This window comes from Rhynchophorus ferrugineus, unplaced genomic scaffold (genome assembly GCF_030347505.1).
Source record: "Rhynchophorus ferrugineus isolate W39M unplaced genomic scaffold, kcgeb_rfMv2 rfM2, whole genome shotgun sequence".
In the NCBI taxonomy this organism is placed as follows: Eukaryota; Metazoa; Arthropoda; class Insecta; order Coleoptera; family Curculionidae; genus Rhynchophorus; species Rhynchophorus ferrugineus.
The window spans coordinates 67,969,348-67,996,628 of record NW_027472581.1 but is presented as its reverse complement, the minus strand read 5'-3'; the positions used below and the strand labels follow the sequence as shown (position 1 = coordinate 67,996,628).

The 27,281-nt window shown below is 32.0% G+C and overlaps 1 protein-coding gene and 1 pseudogene across 2 annotated transcripts in view; both read right to left on the bottom strand.

Moving 5' to 3' along the window:
• The window catches only part of Fur2 (furin-like protease 2), a 1,295,077-nt gene that overhangs the window by 207,517 nt on the left and 1,060,279 nt on the right, over window positions 1–27,281 (bottom strand). The window lies entirely within an intron of this gene.
• On the bottom strand, window positions 5,560–6,287 carry LOC143190307 (uncharacterized; annotated as a pseudogene).

Genomic DNA, 27,281 nt, shown 5'->3' with positions numbered 1-27,281 from the left:
CCAAAATCTTTTATGCCCTTGTAGATAGATCGAAGTAAAATTTATTTCGAACTTGTCATGTAATTATATTTGATATTCGCTATCGCTCTAGGACCGAAGACAGATACATATTAATATCAAACTTTGGCGAATTATCTTGACGATGCGAATTATTTCCGATATATCTTATATAAGAATAAGAACGCCTATCAGCGCGCTTAGAAACCTCTACGGCTCAGAGGCAATAAGCAATATGGATGGTATTATTAAGCCTATACTATAGTTCGCATAACTTCAAGGTGAATTGCTCGGATCCACTCATGATTCCCAATAACCGTACGTAAATTTGTGTTAACGACAACGTTGTTGGCTTATAAATTGTACGCTTTTCGAATTAATATCAATCCATTGATCTATCTTGATTAGGGAATAACAACTTCGGAAAGTTCTCGAGCATTATGTGTTAGACGAGTTATACAGATAATATATATATTCGGTGATCCATCAACGATTAATCGCGAAATAGTATTTTCTAATTAACATTTAATTAAAACTCTGTCTGAACTTTGTGATTTAAACATTATTTGTCTTTTATTAGGAAGTCATTATTATTATTTCTTATTTTAATGTAATGCTTTTGAATAAACCATTTTGCTCATATGACTACGGGTCGCCAAACTAGGCAGATGGAAACGAGCTTCTAAAAGTGCCGAATGACCGTATGTTCCCGAAAATGAAATACAAAGAAAATTGTTAATTGAAATGTAAATTTCCTCATAGTTTCGATCAAGTTCCATTATGGACAGATTAGAAAAGACCGAATATAATCACAAACCTGATGTTTTGTACATCAAATAGTTTAATTGATTTTACATTACCAAATTATAGATTACCTGATATTAGTTGCGTTCCTAATTAATTGACTGTATTTTCTTTAGCGATATCTATTGCAGAAAATGCGAATCTTCAATGTAAATAACTATTAAATTTGATGGTTTTTCACATTAATACTATTAATATCAAATATATTAATATATATTGTATCAATTAATCTTAACAAATGACTTTTTAAAAAAGTCATATAAAAGGAATAAAGTCAAAGTCATAAAAAGTATAGAAATGATGCTTCTTAGGAAGATCTAACAAATTACAAGAAATTGCTCGATTGGGAATACAAAAATAGAATAATTTTCAGTTTTTGATTGGCTAATATTCTTTAAATTAGAACTGAATTTAGAATCTCTGCAATAATATAATTCTAGTCATTACCTAAGTAAGTCGGGGATCTCAATGTTTCAATTATATATTTTAGTAAGTGCTGTTCGTCTTCATATCATTATCATTTCAGCTGGTATGCGCTATGATGCAATCTTTAAATAAACAACAAATGCAAATATTTTCAACTTCTATAAATATAAAGTTATATTCATAAACCATTGAATATTTGAAATTAAGACGATCTTTAGAGATATAGTTCTGATATGATTTGTTAAATACAGTAGTTGAATTTGTGATTTTAACAATAAAAATATTTTATGACCAAGTTTCCGATTGTTTAACAAAGCTAAAATTACTCTTAAAAATACTTAAAAAATTAGTATGTTTATTTATAAATTTAAAAAAAGAACTACTAGATTTAAAAACATTTAATTTTTTACTAAATATGATTATATACTCTTTAAAATAATCAAGACGGTGTCTGTTGGTTAGGACAGATTCTCAATCAAATACGAAATCTTGCTGAATATTTCAATTGATGCAATATTCTGCACATAATAAAGGAATATTATCACCAAAAATAAATGTTTTTATATAAAGCATCACTAGGATATGTTATTTCTGCAAAATTTAATCTCAATTGGAAGTTTTGTTTATATCAATGTGCGTTGCCGGGAAAACAGAGAAATCTGGTTATATAATTCGATGAATGTCTAATTCGTCAAGAAGGATGAACAAGATATCTCTGCATCTAACTCGATACCTAACAAACCTGCGGAACAAGTCGAATCTTACAGGCATATTTCGCTACTATTTGCAATATCAAAGCAATTTGAGAAACTAATATTTCAACGTATTAAAAATTTTATAATAATACCAGATATCCAGTTTGGTCTTCGAAATCACCATTCAACAATCGACCAAGTGCACAGAGTAACTGCGGTTATTGAAAAAGCTTTTGTGGAAAATAGATACTGCTCTGCAATATTCCTGGATGTTTCACAAACTTTTGATCGAGTTTGGTTTGGTTCCGAAATGATTAATCTGTAAGATGAGCAAATTGTTACCGCGTAACTATTGTCAATTGCTGGAGTCATATCTTTTCAGAAGAAAATTTAGAGTCTCGCACGAAATGGCCTTCTCGACATTTAAAGCTATTTCGGTTGGATTTCCACAAGACAGCGGCTTGGGACCTCTCCTGTATCTGCTCTACACTGCTGACATCCCAACTTCAAAAGAAACCCTACTTGGAACCTTTGCTGACGACACAATTATCATCGCAAAGGATATATCTCTGCCCAAGGCAGTAGAAAAAGTACAAGTGGCAATCAACAAGATCTATAAAAGGTCGAAAGATTGGAAAATTCAACTTGATAGCTCCATATCTCTTCATGTTAATTTTGCATTGCGGCGCAATAATAAAAACTTAATTATATCACTCAATGGATTTGCGATTCCTCAAGCAGAATCAGCTAGATAGCTCGAAATCCACCTTGACGGTAGATTAAATTGAAAACATCATGTTAGACGAAAAATAAAACACATTAGAACCCAAATAAAACAACTATGCTGGTTAGTCGGAATATACTCTCAACTTGATCTAAAATCAAAGAGGTTGATTTATAAGACAATCATAAAGCATATTTGGATCTATGGGGTGCAAATATGGGGTTGCACTAAAAATTCAAATCAACCAGTGCACGATGACTTGGAAATGAAATGGATTTGCGAAGTTATCCAAGATTTCGCCTTGAAACACGAAAGAAGATTACTGAATCATACTAACTTGGAAGCATTACAGCTGCTGGACAGCGCGCAGTATGGAGATTAAAGGGAACCAAACCATACGTATTGGTTCTTAACTTATATACAGTGTGTACCTTTAGTGTAAGCCATAGATTAAGTTATTATAATTTTATAATTGAGGAATACATATCGATGTATTTTCTCGCACTCGACTTGCTTGTGAATTAATCCAAGTACAAATGAAATGTAGTAATAAATTAATTTATACTTAAGATTGTACTAAGCGTATCTAATAAAGATATTATCAAAAAAACTCGATGGTAGATTAAATTAGAGAAAATATCATGTTAGACAAAAAGTGAGCAGATCCATCTAGAAATTAAACACCCGCACTGGATGGTTGAAAGATATAGAAGCTTGACCAAAGATTAAACATATTGGGACTTGTGGGGTGCAAATAAGGGGTCAAATTAGTAATTAGTTCTTATTGTATCATTAGTCTATTATTTTTGGCTTTTAGACAAATTATCACTGTTACGTGACTAACGAAGAACAACACAATGATGCCGAAATTAAATTAATACTGGATGGGTACTGGATGGGTAAGATGGGTACTAAGTCACAGTAACGGAGAACTGGTACAACCACTTGTTAACACATAGCAAGTCACAAGGTTCAGTGAAGCAAACAATACGAACTTGTATGGTGTATAAGTGTTCATATTAACTATAGCTTAAGTTAGTGTAATTTAGGATTATTCAAGATTTAAGACATTTGAAAAATATTTATTAATATATTTATCAATTTGTAAAAAAATTAATCCAAGTATGAGTGAAAAGCAGTAATACATTAATTTATAATTAAAATTGTAATAAAATAGGTCATAGTAAAAATATTAAAGATTGCTCCTTTTAGTTTTACTAATATTTGAATCTAATTTGGACTCAATTTCGTATAGAGGTGTGAACATCTGAATGCACTTAAAACAAAGGAACGTTTACGAGTCGACATTCTTATGATTTGTGAATAAATATTTTTAAACTTTTTGCTGAATGGTTTTGTTGGTATGTGTAACCACTTTAAGATCCGAAGCCACGTTTTTTTTATGGCTCTATTTTTTTGAATATCTCAACAGACTGTTCAATTAAATTAAAGTTCAAACACTCATTGACATGTTCTATTCAAGATTTTTTAATTTAAAGAATTCTCTATATATAAAAAGTAAAATTTACCACCAGTTTTCACTATCCAATAATGTTTCTTCAAAATTCAAATTTTCTGCAAATTCAAAGGGTTAGTTTCTTCAATCAACGGGTCCATCGCAACTCCAAACATTTGTAGTAGAATGGTTGTAGCACTTCGACGATTTTATGTACAGGCAAATGCTTAGTATGTTTTTCGCAAACCTTTTGATTTCTTCGCTGATTGTTTGACAGTGTTCTAATTTTAATGCACTATGGAGCATTGACAATGCTCCTTAGAACTTTGTTTTTGATATGTTGGGATGCTACTGATGATATTATTGTGCGATTCCCAAACTTGTATATAAAAATACACTTTATTGTGTATGTGTATTTGAATGGGAAAATGTGTTGAACAGTAATATCAGATTGAACACTTTCGTAATAGTGTGTTGAGATATATAGTTGAAACATTTACTATATTAGTTTCAAAAATAGATTGCTTCCGGTGCTATTCTTTTTTTATGAAGACAAATATACTTCTGTAGGAATTACCAATAATTCTGTATTTTTCATTGTTTTTTCTACGATCGTATATTTACAATTGCAGACATTGCCTTAGAGATGTTCATCATTTATTTAGAATGAGAATTTAAAGCGCATTTTCCGTTGCAAAACGTCTAAGAAAAGTAACGTTTGTTCTAGAATATGGGAAGTAACGGCGACAGAATAGCAAACTAAAACTGAAACTAGTATCTCTGAAGAAACCGCTCAGTTGGGAACCGAATGGCAACCGGAAAAGCTGCTGCTAGTTGGCCTCTTGCGTCACATTAAACTCCATTACTACTTTTATGCTAAACGAAACAATAAATTTCGCGAAACGATGGTGTCTAGGCGCGGAATAGTCTCCCTTTATTGTTGAAAGTTGTGCGTTTCGGATCGGCTGACCTAATAAAGGACGTGACATCGATCGGCCCGCCCCTAATGCAACCAACTTCGTCGTATAAATCATAGAGCGCCAAAAACGGAACGTAAATAATGTCCCCTTGGATCCGTGGCCGTTGTTCCAGAACTTTTCGACCTTCACCGGCTTATTTGCATGCTTTGTAGTAGCTCGGAGACGGCGACGTCGGTTTGTTCGGGGTCTTGCTTGAACGAAAAGGTATTAGATCCTTGTGTTCTAAAATTCTAATATGATATTGTGCATCCAATTGATAACACGGGACAACACAAAATTTGACTTTGACTTTAAAGCATTAAATTCCAATTCTTTAGGCCGTAATTAGACAAAAAAAAATGGCATGAAAAAGTTAGCTTTTTTATTTAGAAAACCACTTAAACGATATTTTTCAAAATCTGTGGTGTTAATTTTTAATTCAAAATGAAACCATTTAAATAAACATTTTTATTATTTTTATTAAGTTTCACTGTCAAAATAACTTACAAAAAAGTAGAAAATAATTTAATAGCGTACGCTTTTACTTTTTGTTTCATGTTCATAGATACTATCTCCATCATCTCCCATCATGTTTTTATTGTATTCATATATGTATAACATCATCAAGCAAATTCCACTGTTTTAAGCGAGAGCCTAAAAGCTCTGCTTTACTTTTTGGCAAATTCAAATCCCGAATGAAATCATTAAAATCTTCTGTAGTAATTAGATGGTGTTTTGGTTTTTCTGGTGTAGGTAAAAACTCCTTATCCGAATTACTTTTATGAGAACTAAGAGATGAGCTACTTTTACGCGATAATTTTTTCGGTGGCTCAGGTACTGGTCGTGTCAGATGATGTGCGACTGGAGCAAAAGATGATTCCAGATCAGGATATTCGATAGGTTTTGCATTTTTACCTCTACGTCTTTTACTCGGATTCACAATACAAAAGTAGCAGTCGTTAACGTTTAATATGTCTATTATATTTAATTCACCTTTTAATTAAAATTTGCTAATTACCTTCCAAACATCTTTTACAATTATTACAAGCAACATGTAGAGCCCATGTCTTGTCTTGATTCCGAACAGGACAGTTAAAATATGCTTTGTAGGCTTCACAGAGCACGTGAGATGTATTTAATTCGTATTTTACATCTAAAACTTTAATAAATTGCCCACATATATAACAAAATGCACCAGCATCATATTTACACTTTCGCGACAACATTTTAAGGTATTCTAAATTAAGATTATATTTTTTCTCTAGTGCCATCTATCAGCGCTGTGTGAATGTTTAAACTCCACTCTGATCGCCCGGTATTTTTAAATGTATTAAAAATAATTAAATTTTATAAAAAATTCAAATATGAGTATTATTACTATAACTATTACAAAAGCAAACTTTCTACCAATAAAAGGTATTTTCTTTTCGTTTTTGTTCACAACTAAGCAGAAAAACATAAAATAAACTTTATGAAAAAGAACGAAAATTTTTTCGTAGAGTAGTTTTTTCAGTAGTGTAATTTTTAGTGTTGTTGTCCCCACAAAGATGCTTATAATGTGTGAACCTATATTGTTTTCTATAGCCCCTTTCTATTAATCCCCTCGAATGTATTACCAAATTCAGTTTGTAAAAACATTAAATTCGCTTTAAACTCAGAACGGAATTTCCCTTCTAATTTTATAAGTGAGCATTACTCTAATTAAAATGACGCAAAATGAAGTTCGATGCGTTCGAAGATGTAAATGAATCGGCCAATAAAATTCTATTTTTGTTGGTACTGCTCGACATCGTTGTCATATGTATGCAAAATTATTCAAAATATTAATGAGAATAATCAGAGGTTATAAACCGGTAAACATTCTTTAGACACTTGTTTTGATACATTTTTACCTGTTGTTGAAATTTTGTGATAATTCTGATTAAAAGTCAAAGCCATAAAATAGCAACAAGAGTCAGACACTTATTACGTCTCTAACCAGTTAATTCGAAAAGAAAACGGATAATTGAGGCTCCATGCCAATAAAATGCGTTAGAGAGGCAAGTATTTATGTTATTAGGTATTAAGTTAATGCCGCTTTATAAGAAATATTTCTTAGCGTGTTGAAGCTGCATCAAACATTAATATAAGCATTGGGAGCGGGTGAATATAAAGAGCGGCACAAAACAAAATAGGTGACGAAACAAGATCACCTTGATATTAGGAGGTTAATTCAAAAGTCCCCGACATACCATAGTAAAACACATTTTTTTTGCAAAATTAGTTAATAAAATATAGTCACAGAATATAGTCACACATATAGTCGCAAAATAGAAAATAGTCACTGGGGGCTAGATCTGGAGAATACGGTGGATGAGAAAGCAATTCGAAGCTCAATTCATGGATTTTTGACACGGTGCATTGTCTTGGTGAAGCAGCACTTTCTTTTTCTTCAAATGCGGCCGTTTTTCGGCGACTTCGCCCTTCAAACGGTCTAATAACGAATTCGAAACCCAATTCATAGATTTTTGCCATCGTTTTCACTTTGCCAACTTATGACATGGTGCATTGTCTTGCTGAAGTGGCACTTTCTTTTTCTTCAAATATGGCCGTTTTTCGCGTCCTTCAGGCGGTCCAATAACGCTATGTAATAGTCGCTGTTGATGGTCATTCCTTTTTCAAAGTAGTCAATGAAAATTATTCCATGCGCATTCCAAAATATAGACGCCATAACCTTGCCAGCCGACTGTTGCGTTTTCCCACGCTTTGGAGCGGGTTCATCGTATGCAGTTCACTCAGATGACTGTCGATTGGACTTCGGAGTGAAGTGATGGAGCCATATTTCATGCATTGTCACATATCGACGTAAAATCTCGGGTTTATTATGTTTAATCATCTTCAAATACTGTTCCGAATCATCAATTCATCGTTGTTTTGGTCAAAAGTGAGCTCGCGGCACCCACCCACTTTGCAGAGAGATTTATCACACTCAAATATTCGTGAATGATATTATGTTCACGTTTAGTTGATATCTTTAAAGTATCTGTTATTTCATTCAATTTCAATTTACGGTAATTGAAAATCATTTTGTGAATTTTTTAAATGTTTTCGTCGGTAACAACGTCTTTTGGGCGTCCACTGGGTTCACCGTCTTCAGTGCTCATTTCACCACGTCTAAACTTAGCATACCAATACTTGATGGTTGGTTTTTCTGGGGCAGTGTCCGAAAACACGGTATCAAGCCAAGTTTTTGCTTCAACCAGGAAAGTCACCTCATGAAACATCATCATACGAGCCAATATCACTATTGCCGACAATGTCCAAATTATATGATTTTTTTTATTGAAAAGGGTAAAACAAATTATTGAGGAAAAGCATGCCGAGTTCAACAATTTAATTACAGAAAACAACATTCCACTATAGATCAAGTTCACAGAATTAGCAATGTCTTAAAAAAATCACTAGAAGAAAATTAAATTTGTTGCAATATTTTTAGATGTTGCTCAAGCTTTCGATGAAGTTCTTTCTTTCTGACCAATATTCAAGAATATTATAGTTCGAGTTCATAGTCAAACAAAAAAATGCCTATTCTGACTTGAGGAAAATACAAGCAGGTATTTCGCAAGGAACTGTATTGAGATTATCTGCTGTACATTCGAGACGAGTCCACATTCAATTAAAATGTTCAGCTATTTCTGAAATACAATGCTGAATAGAAAATAGGGAATCAAAAATATCAATGTATATTGATTTTACAAACAAAAGAATTAAGTATAAGCCAGTATATATAAATCAGCAAATCAAATAAAAGTAATCCCGTATGGAAATACAGCCAAATATGGTGGCATGACCCTTGATGTTAACTCAGGTGGAAGCCACATATTAAGAAAAAAATATAAATAATTCAAGCAGAAGTATAAAAAAATGTACTGGTTATTGGGTAGATATTCAGCCATGACAGCATATCCGGCAAGGAAATAGAAATGTGATTCTAAAACAGGGTACTGCGAGGCATAGTTGATTCTCCAGAAGACTCACCAGATCCGTAACGACAATTTGCGTAAGGACCAGAAGGTAGATACTGTCGATAACGTTATCAAGGGATATGACCAAAGACATGAACAGTGGCTCCATCAGGACGTCAATGTTGAGATACTCCAGTTTTTAGATAATAATGTCTTACTAAGAAAATTAAATAGATCTAGTTTAATGAAGTTACAAGTAAAACTCAGTGTACAATAGATCTCTCAGTGCACAGATTACTGATTGTGAATCACTGATGTTAAGCCTATATTGTTTATCGTAGAATAAGTACTTTGTACTTTTAAAACAGTGGAAAATTAGGAAAAATAGTTTATTAGTGTTAATTTATAAGATCGTTATAATAAATAATTGAAAAGAATTCGATGAGATATTATACCACATAATAAGCATCCAGCGTATGCGATTAGAATTTCGAAGAAGAGGATAAGTTTCAAGGACCAATATCTTTATTATGAAATGAAACAAAATGTTGTCTCATTTTGTAATTATGTCTATATATATATATATATATATATATATATATATATATATATATATATATATATATATATATATATATAGTAAAAACAAATTAGCAAAATTAGCAAAAACATTTCTCTTTTATTTCATCCCTTATTATTTCACTTCAGATTCTTTCTGGATTGTCGACAATCAGTGGTGCCTCTTCCATCATACAAGGATTAGACCCGAGTAATGACAGAACCGTTAAGGTAGACATTTTTCTTTTCTCGTCCCGCTTCTGTCCACCAGTTTTTCCCTCGAAATTAGATTACATATCTTTTCGTAAATACTGGTGCTTTTTTTAACGTCCTCCTTAAGGCGAATATCAAAAAACGAGAAACGGCACCAATAAAAATAAATTAAGTTATTTGAGCCCTAAAAGGTTTCGCCCATTTTTGGTTGCTTCTTGGGCACAGTGCGGGGCTTTCAATCCTATGCGAAATTGTGTTTATTTTTATTCTCGTTTTCGTTGGTGCTCTTTTTTACTCTTTCTAATTTTGTCTGTTTGTTCCATAGCTCCCTGTGTAAGATACGGTTATAATTACTGTAGGCCATACGACGGTAAATCTTGTTAAGCCATTTTATCATTTAATAGGTTCGTGAAACAGACCCAAGAAAGCGGTATATTGGTATCATCTTTTCATGTTTGTCCTTTAGAATAATGACTAGTTATTATACAGTTTCCTAATTTAAGACTTAATTTATTTAGTTTATATATTGACATATTATAAATAATATTTCTTGTAGTAATAATAATAATACATTTGTAGAAATGTTCATCTTGTCGGTTGGAATGTATGGCTGTCGACGTGAATATCGGAATACTCACTACTATTTTTGTAGAAGGAATTCGCACGGGAACAGAAAACACTGGTTGAATAAAAACTAGTTTATATCATGTGTTAGATACTACATGTGTTGTATGAGAGAATGGACAGGATATTTGGTTAGGTTAAGGAAGTACGGAAGCGCTAGGGAAGTGGCACTGTTACAACGGGTAAAGAAAAGAGAGGGAGACGCTTTTTCTTTTTTTCAGAATGACCAGCTAGAACCAAATGGTTTTTTGCTGATTTGAAACGCGCGGAATTTTTTGGATTGGAACATTTGGAGTAGTTCGAGTTGTCTCTCAGAGACGTACCTGTACCACACCTGTGCTCCGAAGAGGCAGACTGGACAGACTAGCATTTTATACAGATTCGCTTTTTTTGGGGGATTGGGAGTTTACTTTATTTGCAGAGGAGCGCTAAGAGTAGACTATATACGCCTGCAGAGAGCGAGCTGGATTTGGACTGACCCTTGGAACCTGCGGTCGAACTAGAGACCGAGGTATGATACGTTTTGGAGGCAGGGAAGAGGGACTTAATCGATTTGGATTCACTTGAAAGGATCCACGGTCCAACTATGAATATATCAGAGGCATTAGGTCATTCCGTAAACCAAGCTGATTCGCTTTGAAAATTAGACCGTTGTGCCATACTCGATAGAAAGCTTTGGAAACATCTAAATAGAGGCTTCCAGTTTTTCAATTTTTCCTTAATATCTGATGGGTGGCTGCTGCGGCAAAATCGCACGAAAACCAAATTGTCCGTTCGGGATTATGTGGTGAGCGTCTGTGAGACTGTTTAAAACGTGTAATATCACTTTTTCTGCAAATTTGGAAAGTGAACTAATCAGGCTGATGAACCTATAGTCAGATGAATTGGACTTGGCTTTCATTTTCGAATGATAGCGACAAGCGCATGTTTCCAATTCTTTCAGAAATGCTTTAACCTCAGTATGGAGTAATGTTCTCGGTGTACTGTAGATAAGAAATAAGGATGAGGAGTATAATGTTTATAAGGTTATTTTGATTATGATATTAAATATAGTATGTATGTATGTATGTAAGTATTTTAATCAATGATATCTATTGGCAAAAAATGCGAAGTATCAGTGTTAACTGTTAAACCATCCAACCTAACTGTTAAATTCGATGGTTTTGGTATTGCTACATAAAATAAGAGTTTGAGGAATGATTCTGTGTATAAAAAAACGCTAACCGTCGAAGGCATTGCCTATTGCAGTTTGTAAATTCGTTTCAAAATCAGACCCCATATTTTCTTATCATTTTATTATATTTCAAAATTCCTTAAAGTAAATTATTGACCACTATGGACCACTATGGACTATTATTGCTAACCATTCTGGTTAATCTATTATTTTATTGCCTATCATTGTTATCGTCTTTTTTTCAGATTATCAATACCGTCCAATACTAGTATTTGTCGACATCGAACATCAAAATCTCATACGCTTATTTGCATTATTTATTTTGCCATTTATTGAGTGAGTAGTTGTTATATGATCTCTGCTTTTATTTATTTAAGATGTTTGATCTTTTTATTATTGTTTTATAAAATTATAATCTTTATTTAACGAACTGGGTATTAAAATAACCTTAAGGCTCTAATTAAGGAATAGTTTACAAAACATAAATTAAGTCGATCCAAATTAGCAGTGAATAGTGAACTATAATATTAAAATAAGTTATATTTGATAACATTATTTTAGTTTCATAATTTTATTGACATAAGAATTTTGTTATATGTAAAAGCCAATAATAACTAAAAATAAAATTTCATGCGGCAACATTGCGAGGTTTTGACGTAATAAATGTTGATGATGCCAGTTTATAAATATATGAAGTTTACTAATGGATAACCTGTGTTATCACTTAATTTTAAGATCTCGCCTATAAATCAAGATAGAGTACACAAAATGTTAACTTGTATAAGCACCCTATGAAAAGACCCGACTAAATACATCTTCATTGATAATAAAAAACACTACGCCCCGAAAATCTGATTCGGTAATGGAAATACTCGACGGTAGCAAAAAATATATATTAACATTGATAATAACTGCTGATTATACGACAGATAGCGATTGAAATACCGGAGATGTGAAGCGATCTCGAGAGAGAAAGCGATCTTTCCGTTTGGAATTTCATTCCGATCAGATTGAAATGCCATTAACGGTTCGCTGGTTTTTTAAAGGAGATTTTGTAATTAGCAATTAGAGCTCCGCCATATAGAAAATCGTATTTCGACGCTGATATTCTCATTGAATCTCATCTCTCGGTCTCGATAAACTCATTGATAGATGTTTAATGTACTGACAATTTTTTCGTAATCCTGAAGAGTAATGATTCAGTCCGGTTTTAACTCGTATTAACTGTTTAATACTCTAAATTAGTAAGTTTTGGAACAACAGATGTTGTCCCCAACATAACTAAATAGTACATTACAAAATACTAATTTTCCGGCTTGGTTGGCGTAGTGGTAAAGGCGACAGGATCGTCTGCTACCTTTGCGATAGTCGCGGGTTCGAATCCGGCTCAAGCATGGTTGTAAAGTTATGTTTGTGATTGTTTAACATTTGTGATTGTCCTTAGGCAAGAGTGTAACATCCGACAAGTAAAATTATCCCAGTCACGCCAGTAATCAGGCTGGGTAAGACCGAACGTTTTCTGGGATGATTTCCTAGTTGATCACTCGCCAGTCGGTAGGCTTAATGCCGAGGACCGAGTTCGGAGCCCACGAGATACTATAGGTCCAGTCCAGATAAACCCTCGTTGGTAAAAGGAGACTTTGAAATATATATATATATATAAAAATATTCATTTTTAAGTTTCATTTCAAGCCCCACAAACTAGCTCGGAATCTAGATAATCTAAATAAATGCTACTAAGAGCAAACGTAAGACCATCGTAGTTAGGAAATCCAAATATTTACCTATGGTTGTTAATCCTTCTTATACTCGTCAGAAACTACCAGCGGTCAATAAAGATGATTTGCACAAGCAGTAAATTAATAATTTAATGGCCCTGTGGCGCTTACAGCTGATTAAGAGTGACAAGTAGTGGAAATGGAAGAGGTGGAATTTTAAAATCAAGAAATAAGTAAATTAAGTAAATCAATGAAATTAGTACGGATATTATGACTTAATAAATAATTTAATATATTATTTTCAATTAAAATAGTTATTGAAAATAATACTTAGTTAATTTAATCGGCATGATTATGAATCAAAAATATCCATAACCATGCATTTTCAAATTTTGAAAATTATTTCTTTTCTCCAGTATATTATCATTTTTCATGCTTTAAGATGTTAATACGTTTTTTTAAACGGTAACTCGAACCACGCTGGTTGGAGAAAAATATAGCTTAGCCCGAAATTGGTTCAAATTATCATTTCAGTGCTCCAAAAAAATGCCTGCCATCAAACTAATACCTCGCTGTTGATGTTTGAGGAATATTTTCCACAAAATCCTCGCCTGTGAACAATCTTAACGTCTTATCTTTCTTCTTGACTTCTGTATAAAAGATCAATTTTGCCACAGAAATCTGGAAAGAATTTCTTCAATTTCAGCCATTATGGGATCTGTCTCTCAACAATGTATTGATTCTCGCACCTTATTAAAATAACTAAAAGCATATCTCGGATATTCTCGAAGCCTCGCATTTGAAAGACTTGTGTCTAAGTTTCAGAGGCAAACAGAATTTATTCTATAGATTTTAGTCTTGATTCTAAAACTTTTTTCATCCACAGACATTGTCTTAGAAAAGTGAACGTCCATTAAGCTTATTAAGTCATTACTTTAAAGCTGTAGCCCTTGTATTACTGATCTCAAGTGTTTGCTCTGCACGTGCCCCAGCTGGATGTCGTTAACAATTACAATTACTCTATAGTAGGCAATCCTTATGTTGTTTATATTCTAGTATTTTCTTCATGTATTTGCAAACCTATGTACCCTATTCGTTATATATGTTATATAGAAGGTTCAACATTACTAACACCACCAGATCATCTGATTGATCAAAGAGTTTGTAGCAACGCCATCTCCCAATATTCCCTCCATCATCTAATAATTTTTCACTACTAATTTCTTTTACTACTATATTGAAAAGTACAGAGACCATATTTCTTTAGTGAATACCGATTTAAAATGAAATTGAAAAGTCATTTCGCACAGGTACACAGCTAACGGAACCATCGTAAGATATCTGAAGAAGCTTAATACTATTCAAGAGAAGCTTCCAAAGGTGCCCAAAGGGCCTTGTTTTACAATCAACAAAAATCAACTTTCATTTTCTCTATAATCTGTTTGAAGTAGCATTTGTTCTACGCAAAATAAGCGTGCCATACACGTGAATCTGTTGAAATACCGTTTCTCCATTAAATTTGATAGCAGTTGGTCGATTTTAACCATCTTACCACATTTTAATTATTTTATTGCGAATTTATTGGTAATTTTTCCATAGCTGGAGCATGACTGAATTGTTTTCTATTCATTTATCGTTCCTCATTGTTTTAGTGATGATCGTGTGACTTGTCGACTTTGTTGCTTAAAATCCCAAATATTTGATTCAATGTCCGATATTCGCGCTTCGATACAAGAACTTCCAAATCGGAAGTCACGCTAGTCCAGTAGGTTTTTTAAATTTATTTTTTGTCTAGCATTCCCATATAATTTTCGGTGTTTTCCAAAGTAGGAGTTTCGAGTCTCGTTTCCGTTCTATTCGTTCTTTCCTTCGTAAAACTGCAAATATTGGTCAGATGTTCATAGCGGTATTTTGTAGGTCAAATAGAGGGGATTAAAATTTACTTCTCAACCGATTTAATATTTTAGTTGAAGACCATCCACGACGTTTGATTTTGCATCACCTTGCATAAGCTGCTGTTAAAGTAAAATATCTTTTCATTTACATATACTGTTAATTTAGTAGTAATTGAATCTCTAACATTTTTGGTGATAAGATATATAAGCACTTCATGTTGACTTAAATTCCGTCTGAAACTTTTAGAGACTTTGGCCATTCATCATAAGCTCATGTAAATATTTGATAATTTCTATCATAAATGTATATATATAGTAAGAAATTTGGCTTTGAAATTTAGTTTTACAAAATTTTAAACCCTTAATTTGTTAGTTTAATTCATTTGAAATAGTTTTCCCCAAATAGTTTGCGTTTTTGCTAAAAATGTCAATTAAAAACAACGGGTATTTACAGAATACTTATCGTATTAAATAATACCAAACAATATATCGTAAATATATATTTTAAAAATACCATTAGTTTTTGGATGCGGAATGTCAGATTCTATACATATATACACTACTAATTAAAATTTAAATATATGCATTATTTTTAAAGATAATAAAGGTAAAAATTACCTGGTTTACCAAAACATGAAAAATATTTAAATCCTAAAACAGCACCTGTGATAGACTGCGGAACAGTGTCTGAAACCTCATTCATTATTCAAACACATTTTACGTATATTAAAACGAATAGTCATAAGGCATCAGGTGACTTAATAATTTGGAAACCGTATTTAAATGTCCGCTAAAAGCCCTACTACGCGAAGACAAACAATTTACATAAAAGCACAAAGCATAAATGGAAACAGATAGTTTGGCTGGCAAAAACTGGAGGAAAATTACGAGACAAAAAATGGTGGCTACACCGGCGCGAGGCGTTTTTAAACATTCAACCATTTCACCCGAAATTGTTTTTTAATTAACCACCAACAATAAAACACGGCACGCAAACTGCTCGGTCAAGATAATGAACAGAATTTTCAATGTAACAGCTTTGAAATATGGACATCGAGCTTTAAAATTCGAACTTAATATAAATTTTACTTTTTGGTATAAATTAATGTTATATTTTATAATTCATTCTGATAATTTTTTCACATTAAAGGGACATTTATTGAGATAAATTGATCTTTCTTGTAATATGGCAATACCGGGCCAAAAGAACGATGTTGACTTGGCAGATATTCAATCATTGATCCATTTTCACACTTGTTCAGCATTTCGAAAGTATTCGTCAGCGATCTCGATGTGAATAAGTAGTAGTCAGAAGGCGCTATATTTGGCAAGTACGCTGAGTTCCCCGAATTTCCTACTTCAGCTCCAATAATGTAATATTTAACAACTATTTGCAATATGTGTTACTTACTATTATAGGTTTTTTTGCAACAATATGCTATTTAATTTCTTCAATTAACATCGGTAGACATTTGCAAAGAACATTCCATGATTAGCGCTAGTAAACATTGAATAACTCAATAATTATAAAGAGAAAACTGTTATTTTGTATAAACAAAAGCCAAAACGATCACATAGGTAAGACTATTTAATATTTGCTTACATTGGTAGTACGTATTTTTACCACCAGATACCGCTATTTAAATTGCATGTAAGTAGTTCTTACTGTAGTAGTTCCGATATTAGTATCTTAGGATCATCTATTGGCCTAATGATTGATTTTAAATAATTTTCTGTTTATCGACAGCTGCTACTTGTTCCCGTCTTTCAGACAATTTACCAATTCCATGTCGAAAGAGCATACATCATTGAGATTACCCACGAAGACTACCCCCAATTTGTCAAAACAAGTAATAATCAGAAGGACCAAGGTCTGGAGAATACGGCGGGTGCACTGCTCTGTCGATTTTAATGTTTCCGGGTATACTGAAGAATAACATTGTTGTGACTTTGCTCGTATTCTGGTCGTTTTTCAGGCTCGTATTGATGTGCTGGGCTCAAGCACATCAATTTTAATCGATAGCGATCTCTTGATGATTTCTTTAGGTTTTTAGTAGGTCATAATATACCACACCAAGCTGATCCTACCAAATACATATTATTAGCTTGTAGCCATGGATATTTGCCTTTCATGTATGACCAGGCAGTCTCTATGTTTTTTTGAGTTTCGGATTATCATAATTTATCCACTTTTCAACATTGATAAAATATGATGCACAAAACCATTCCGATTTTGCCGTTAAAGCAGTATTTCATGACCATATGACCTCAATCTTTCAAAGTCTCTTGGTTTTAATTTATATGGCACGAAATATCCAATCATTCCGATATCCTTCAAGCAATAGGAAATTATTCATTATGTTACTACAATTCTGCATATTCTTCTTGTATTTTAAACGGATCATCATCGACTAATGCCTCCAAATCATCGTCTTCAATTATGTTGCTTTCCAGAACGCTCATTGTCTTCGGTGTTAAAATTGCCACTTGAAAATGTCGAAACCAGTATATGCCCGACAAAAATTCAGACATTGTCAACGCACTGGAAAAACATTTTATTAATATTTCGACGAAATAACAATGTAACTGAAAAGTGAAGGTTGTCAGTGAGGCTTTAATATTCAACATGTTTACAAATGTACCCGACGCGATCTATTGTAAATTTTTTAATTAATTCTGATGATAAAAATAAGGATAGATTTAGTGTCATGGATATTGATAGCTATTAGTAGGCAAGAATATATAACATTTGATATAGAATAATCATCTCTAGTCACGTTAGTAATCTGATTAAGTGTACGGTGATCACTAGCATGTCGATAAGCTTCATTATTTGCTTGACATATCCCACAATGTTAATCCAGGATAGTTGGTAGCCGAGAAAAAGATAAAAATAAACTTATAATTCCAGTCCAAAACGAAGTTCAAAGCTCCGAAAGATCAAAGGCTTCTTTTCTCGTCAATAATTTTCCGATTCGAAGCTCGAATATCTCGAATGGTGTTAAAAAAAACCACCGGGTAGAGGGCGTCGGCACCACGCGAACCGGCACCTAGTTTAAACATGAAATATAGTAATTATTACTTTTGCAGTTATTTCGTTTTAAATTGGTTTTTTAGGATTCAGTATTTTAATATTAGGAAAAAAGTACGCTTTCAAAGTTCAAGTTAAGTTCAAATATGCTGATATTGTTGATTACTGCTACTTTTTCATATTATATCTCTCCATACACTTCCACTTTGGTTTATTCGATATATGGAAACTAATTATTGAATATAATAACATAATTTACTAAAAAGTTTTTGATATCAAAGTTTACTTCAATTATAGAGTATCATTGCTGATTGCATTTAGTGATTATTATATGTATAATAAAAACACCTTTTGTACCACTAAGTGGTGTAGGTGAGTCTTCTCTTTCTTCATGTAAAAATTCCTTCCGTGTTCTCTCTTTGTTCAGTCTTCTTGCATCGGCCTGGGTTTCTTTTTTTTCTGAATTATTTCATTGCAGTTCCGCACTATTTACTTGTCTTACATCTTCCATGTGCTGTAAGTGTTCCCACCAACTTAGCTGTCTTTATATTCTTTCACTGATTCAATACTTTCGCCTTGTCCATATTTGTAAGATCCCTGATTTTTCTAAGGTATTTCATTTTTGCCGCTTATATCTTACTTTTATCTCTTTTTGACAATACCTACGTCTGGCGGCCGAAATTTAGAGTCGGTGTGTAAATTGTTTTATGGACTTTCATTTCAGTATTGTATGCCATTTGATTTTTATTGGTTTCTAAATTTCTAGCAAAGTACAAGTTCATGTTTTTTTCCAAATATTGCATTCATTTTCATCTCTGAGATTTCATTGTTTTCGTGATGATTTCAATACCCTATAAATCTTTCCACTATAAAAACGTCTACCTATGAATTACAGATGGAAAATGGTATAGGTTAAACTCCTATAATCAACTGAATGTTGCAGATGTTTCCTATCGCATAAGATTGGATCATTGCAAATTAACCCACTTATATATACCGAAGTCCACCTATTTGTACAAGATAAGGAGGAAGCTTTTCAGTAATAATACTAATTTCAATGATAATATAATTTCAATAATAATAATACATCTTTAGCAGGTGAGTGCAGCACGTATAGTCAAGTTAAAAGGCTGCTTTCGGCAGACTCTTGAGAAATGTCTCTGCTTAGGAAATATAGACAAACTAATTACATTTTTAAATCTACTAATATTGTATATAATATTAGTTAAACTAAATAAATTAATAAACATACCTCTATAATCTTTGTTATAATATTTTGTTCTTTTATTGGTTATCTTTGTTTAATAATATTAAATTTTCATATTTTTTTATGTAGCTTGCAACTTGTGCCTTTCTAATATTCGTTAACCTAAAATCTTAAATTCTTATTTAGTATTCGTTAGTTACTTATTATTATCTTTAATTATTAACCTTCATACGTAATTAATTTATGGTTACATCTTGTCTCTCTCTTTTCCATTATTCTTGTGTGACCTATAAATTTACCTTTGTATAATTTTTATATATCAATTTCTGTTGTTTTATATACACGTATCCTTTTTGATTTGGAATATTTTTGAATATAGAATGATGTACATTATCTGGATTGATTTTATCACAATAACTAAATATACTTTACAGTGTCGTAGCCTTATATTCTGATACCCATTTGTGGGATAACAAACCTAATACAATTAGAAAACAGATCATAAAATTAATATAAATATTTTGTAGCATTGTTTTGTATGTTAGTCAAATTATGTATTTGTTTTCTTAACTTTGTTCAAAATTAGAACAACTGTTGCCATTTTAAATTCTGACGATTCTTCCTTTAATAACCACAGTCAGGCCATCAAGCAAGCCGGGTATGACCGAATATTTTTGGGAATGTTGTTAAGTTAGTTACTCGCCTGTCGGCTTCATATCAAGAAAGATGGTTCGGAGCCCACATTAAGCAGTAGATCCGATTTGTAAAAAAAAGACAGAAAGTCGACTTGACTAAACTCCATGTACATATCTCCATCTATACATAAAACAACCAGAAATTATAATAGATAACAATATATAGAAAATAAAATCATAAATAAAAATTTATAAGCTTCTAGTGAAAAATACACTGCTTTAAAAGAAAAATTGATAGTGCACAAAATGTTTATGTAGTTGCTAATGGGAAACCATCGAACTGAAGCCATACCCATTCAAGGAAAACCGATATTTAACTCGATAATTCCTCTTAGCTCACCGAGATCCGTGCCATATTTCTTTTCGCGGATAAGGGGAAAATTCAATTACAATATCGGACTTCTCTATACGTATAAATTTTCCCGGTGCGATTTAATCTCACAGTTCGCATCCAGAAGATCGTAAATAAAAACGGCAACCCTTGCCGGCATCATAAACAAACTCGCGAAAAAATTTCGCCATTTTATTCCCGGAAGTGGCAACGTGCAAACTGTGCGCGTCCCATATATATATTTTATAAAAATGTTCGAACGGATTTTTAATTGTGCCCACTGTGAACGCGATGATATTAATGCGAAACCCATTGCACAGTTTCATTTTTCAGTTTTAGATTTCGACGATGTCAACTAACAGCAACAGTAGCGGGAGGAAGTTTGACGTTTTCAATTTTTTTGTCATTCAAAATAGCTGCACCATAAACATTATTTATTTTGCATATAGAGCTTTTTTATTTTTTATATTATCCATCACTACCGGCTATTTTATGCTCAATTAAAACATTACTGATGATTATAAGTACGACCTTATTAAAATACGATGACAGGCTTGCAGCATTTTTGACTTTAACTATTACTTCATCTTAAGTGAAGCAAAATTCACCGTTAGCTCAATCAAAACCGATATATCTTATAAAGTGTAATGTTATTTATTCTTTATAAGAGACGTAGCATTAGAAAACTGAAGCATTATTTAGAATAAATCTTTAATTTTCAAAGTAGTTTTAAAGTTATGAATAACACCAATCCAAAAAAGTACCAGGCTTTAACTTTATATCGAACAACTGCCAAAAAATCTGCCACAAAAGGCATCAACTTCTTCAGCTATATTTTTGGACGTATAACAAGCCTCGATAAAGTCTGTTAGAAGGGACCCATGTATAAACTCCATAAAATGTTACCGAAGTAATAATTTACTCTTAACTATTATTATTAACATCTCTGCTAAGATTTTTGAAGTTAAACTTACTCAATAATGAAAAAAATAACACAAGCCGGCGTGCCGCAAAGAAGTGTTTTGGGCACTGTTCTTTACCTACTCTATACGTATCATACCACAAATAGAAAATGCACTTGCTCTGGCTACTACTAACCTACAATCAAACTGCCCATTTGCCAATAAACATGAATAATACTATTATTCTATACAGTAACAGTAGAATGAATCTTGACGCAAAACTTCGCTGGAAGGGGCATATCGAAAAATAGAACTGGAATTAGGGAAACTATATGACCTTGTGAAGTTTTGTTGTGATGTATATTAAATAGTCAAAAACTGCTACTAACAGTGCTATCAACTTTTATTTTATTAGTAGAGACTAAGTAACGTAATTAGTAGAGACTAAGTAGAGACTACGTAATGACCAATGGCCAACCAAAATAACTACCTAGTTTTACGTCACTCTAGAGATAAATTTCTCTAAACAATTTTCTTCTGCAAACAAATATTTTTTCGAAATAAAGGCCTTTGTTCCTTTCAAAGTAATAAACGTAAAATATATCCATATTTTTCAACAAAGCTATTTTTCAATTGCAGCATAATAAAGTTAAAAAATATCAATATTTATTCAAAAGATATCGATCGATTTATCTGGACTGGACCTAAAGTTTAACGGTCCTCAGCATTAAGCCTACCGACTGGCGAGTAACGAACTTTAGAAATCATCCTTATCTGATTTTACACTGTTGCCTAGAACAATCACAAATTTTAAACAATTACAAACATAAATTTACGACCATGCCCCCATTATTTTCTTTTGCTTTTGCAAGCTTAATTATTTATATATATCCAACTAATAGTACACTTTTAAACAACTTAAAAGAAAACTTTCTTTTTCGAAGATTTAGAAATAACGACCGTAAATATAGAAAGTAATAAAATACTGTCACATATACTTATGAAGACATTCTACGACCACATAATTAAAATAATTCCAAAATAATCAGATTTAAAGTTTAACTGAAAGAAACAACAAATTCCTGACAACTAGGCTTGGCCATACAATCATTCAGCATAGCTTCAATTAGCAGGTATAGTCTTATAACAGAATTGGACATGAACAAGAATAAACTGATTTCCAGTTCAGAATTATTTTTCAAAGAAATATGTTAAAGAAGTACAAAGACAACGTTGATTAAATAATAATAAGAAAAACCATTAGGAAAAATTGGCTTACCATATATAAAATGAACTACAGATAATTCTTACGAACAACAAAATTAAAAAATCGTTAATATAGATAAATCAATAAATCTGTTAACCCTTATAATTGTAAAAACAAACTTAGAATAAAAAGCCAAGGAGTCTTTAAATAGTTGGGGTGGAATACAATCTAAACAGGAAAAACAAACCATACAACAATTTTAATTAATTTCCGAACTAATTATAAATAAAACACACAGTAAGGAGAAAGAAATCAACCGACACATCCAACAATATGGTGTTATGGATCTTTGTCAACCATGGGGAGTACAATTTTAAGTGTGTTAAACCCTAGTGTGTTATAATAGATAATTGGATCTATAAATTTTTGGATTCATTGGAGTTTTGATAGTTCAAATCAGGCAGAAACGAGGGACCAAAGTTAATCGTGTATAAAGAAGATCTAAATCCTCAAAATCAATTCATGTTAAATACTTCAACAATCTAGTTAACCATACTGAGTCAAGAATATTTACAGACAAGCTAAGGGGTAAATAATTAGAAATATACTTGATAAGGAAATTACAATATAATGAGAAAACTTATAATAAACGAATGAAGGCAAACATTTCTTAGATTATGGCATAATTTTGTTAATGTTTATATTATATTAAACACTGATTGAACTAATCAATCGACATTAGGTTTAAAAAAACTTCTTAGCAAGCGTTCGCTGTGTGAAAAACCCCAAAATATCTTCAAAGCCGCCTAAGATCAAAGAGCTCTTTCGCCCAGCCCTCGATAACTCAGCGAATGGGGCAGAGGGACTAGAGGCCGGACGGGTTTTGTTCCGAAATATCGGCCGCCAGAGGGCCGCCAAGAACTTCACCACCACGATAAACGCTGTCCCTTTGATACCGGATATAATAATTAAATTCGAATCAAAATTACCCACTTAATTTCGCCTTTAATTTGTAAAAAGACGGGACGGGGATGAGGACATCGTCATTCGAAATGAAAATCTAATAAAGCGAGAGCTTCAGGGTCTAATTAGGTTTTTCGATCGTTATTTTTAATTAGCCGCTGAGGGTTTAATGAATCGTTATGGCAATATCAGAGGAAAAGTTGTTTCGAATGCGCAATGGAAATGAGTTTCTTCCAAGAGGCTAAATAAGAGTCTTCATCTTTTAATTATAGGGGCTTCATATGAGATAAACCAATTTGTTATTATAGTTTATTTAACTCAATAGAAAAAGTTGAATTAATGTATTTTAAATGGTAAAATCTTAAATTAGTGGTTAGTTCTATAAAAAATAGATGACAGAAACAGAAAATGTAGCATTTTAACACCAAACAATTTAACAAATATGTACGTTTTATTAATAAAATATATTAAGCAAAAAAATTGTACCGACTTCAAAAAATAAATAAGAAATAGGCTTCATATGAGATAAACCAATTTGTTATTATAGTTTATCGAAATCCATAGAAAAAGTTGAATTAATGTACTTTAAATGGTAAACTTTTAAATTGCTGGTTAGTTCTATAAAAAATGGATGACAGAAATAGAAAATGTAGTATTTTACCAATTTAACAAATATGAACGTTTTATTAATAAAATATATTAAGCAAAAAAATTGTACTGACTTCAAAAAATAAATAAGAAATGCCCTGAAAATTAAAAAATAATCAAAATTGGATATTTAATGAAAAAAAAAAATTAAAATAAAATATGTAATAATAATCGTTGACTCTGAAGTCGGTGCCGATGATATCACTGCACTAGTGTTTAAATAAAACATGTAATAACTAAATAAAAATAATCGGAATCCTTATTTAGCCTATCTACTACACGTATTTTATATTCTACTATATACACACAGTTTAGATTAATACCTGCCTAAACCTATTTATCTATTTAAAATATTATTTTTACTTCTACCAACTGACCATTTTGAAGTCGGTGCCGAACCTAAACGTCGGTTCAATTTTTTTGCTAAAATTATTTTATTTTTCTCTTTTCAGTGTTAGATATTTACTCAATAAATTACGTAGTTATTTTATTTAATATTACAATGGGTAATCGAAGTACAATACCTCTATGAGGTCTTATATGCTATAGTTAGTGATAGATATATATAGTGAAATATAGTGAAATATAGTGAAATATATAGTGAAATATAGAGTGAAAAAGCAAACTGAATGGGTTTTGCACTGAACAACTTCCGATTTTCCGCCGCATCAGCTCAGCGATAACATTATACCCAAATATCTGATTATTTTAGATAAAAAATATGTGAAAACCTTGTACGTGCCTTTGAGATTTGAGTATTTTCCTTCGATTCACCGACCCCTCCCCCTCCCTTCTCCACAACAGATACTGATTTGGTTTGAGAGAAATCAGCGAAGATACATTAAGAAAAAATATACAGCCGAACATAGAACCACATCCATTTTCGAAATCTGTTAAAAAACTGCCTGGATGCTATCTATCGCATCGATTTTAAAGTAATCCTCTTCCGAAATAACATACTTATATCATTGAATAATCCATCAATCAAAACAATCTTTGGGAATAAATATCGGTACTATCGACCTAAAAAAATATCTCAAGGTATTAATATCAGTTATCAGTTTCGAAAAGAAGCTGGTCCGAGACATGTTACGTGAAAAAGGTGGTTGCTCGATGCTGTTTGGTTAGTTTTTGAGCAAAAATTCGTTGACAATAATATGAGGGCTGCTATGAATAATAAAAAAAAGTGATGATGATAGAAATTAACCTAATTCAAAATATTTTCCGTGTAAATCAATGCGTTGGAACTCATTTTCACAGCACTTGTTCTACTCCGATTGAGATGACTTCGAAACATGCTTTTTGAACACATCATGCGCTACTTTGGGCACTATATCAGGACTACACGGCGGATAACTTATCATTTCGATAGTTTGTCTGGTCAAAAAGTAATTAGTCAGTGTTTTATGATGAAGAATTATTATCGCTCTCTTCGATTTTTTCCTATTTTATCTAAATATTGACTGACAAATAAATGGTTCTATATCATTCAGAACATAATGCCAGCTATTGCTGTTTTATTTAGAGCCCATAGGTATGTACTCATAATTCGCCAGTATATGAATTAATATTAACTGAAAAAATATAACATGTGCACTGTAAATAAACTATATAAGACTTATCGGTACTTTTTTGAGATAATGTATATTTGTTATAAATAACTGTTCATTCTTTAGTGTTTCTCGGATTTAAATTATTTTCTAGGATCCTAATGAGTGCATTTTTAGAGAACATCTTTTGCAGTGCTTGACAATGGAAGCCTATGATGAATTAGTGAATTACTCTTGCATATAGGTTATCTAATTTTGAATAGAAAATGATGTGTATATATTTATAATGGAATTCTGAATTTTGGACGCATATTAATCAATAAATGTTAGGATTTTTTGAATTCGTAGTATTAAATTAGCTATAACATAATATAATATAAGAATAACCAACCAACTTTTAGAAACTTCCAGAAAGAAATTTTAGAAGTCTGGTTCAGTGACATTAATTAGCATTGACTAGTATGCTGAACTTAAATGTAGCGAAACAATTATCAATTATGTAAGTCCTTTCATCTTCCAAAATGGCAAAATTGTGTCCAAGAATCATAAAAAATTAACAATATAGCTTTGGAAAACAAATATAGCTAAGTTGGGCCAGACACCTTAAATATATAATAATGTAATGTATTTACAATTATATAAGAAAATATGAGTTATTTTTAGACGGAATGCTCTTAATAATATGATATTAACTCAAAAATAAATTTTTAGATTCTACAGTTCACATAAAAGAATGTATATTTATAGGTTATTGTATACTTACAGGTTTTTAATGCGAAACCTATAAGTAAATTCAGCGACAAAATTATAGCACAGTAAGATAAATATAATAATAAAAGAATTTACATAATGTACATGTATCAGAAAAAAAGCAGATTATTTTAAATCACAAACGTTGGGAGAAGGAATTGTTGTGTGTCGGGTTTTAAAGAAAAGACGAAAATACAATTTATTTCTAGGAAAATTAATAATATAAATTATATTAAATTAATTGAACAGCGTTAGCCAAATACGGAACCCAAATTTCCGATCTGAATAATATATTTTACCTTAACCTCATACTCTTAACTCGTGACAAACAACTGAAGATCAAGTTAAAACACAATATTCAATATTTAAACTGACCATAGGCTAGTATATATTGTTAGAATAGAAAACAGTGAACAACTTAACAATGTTGAACAACAGGTCAATTAAAAAGTCTCAGGCCTGACACATACGTGGCGCTACTAGAATTAAATCTATATATTCTTTAGTTAGCTCTAACCCTCAAAAGATGCGTGTATAAATTTGACAGCTGTCGGATCATTAGCTTGTGAATTATAGTATTTTGAGTGAAGCAACTTTTGTTGTTGTGAAAAAATGGATAAAATGGAATTTCGCGTGTTAATGAAATATTGCTTATTGAAGGAAAAATACAGTTGAGATAAAAACAAAACAATCAGGATTGGTATGCTAAGCTTAGACGTAGTGAAATGAGCACCGAAGTCGATGAACGCAGTGGAGGTCCAAAAGAGGTTGTTACCGACGAAAACATTTCAAAAAATTCACAAAATGATT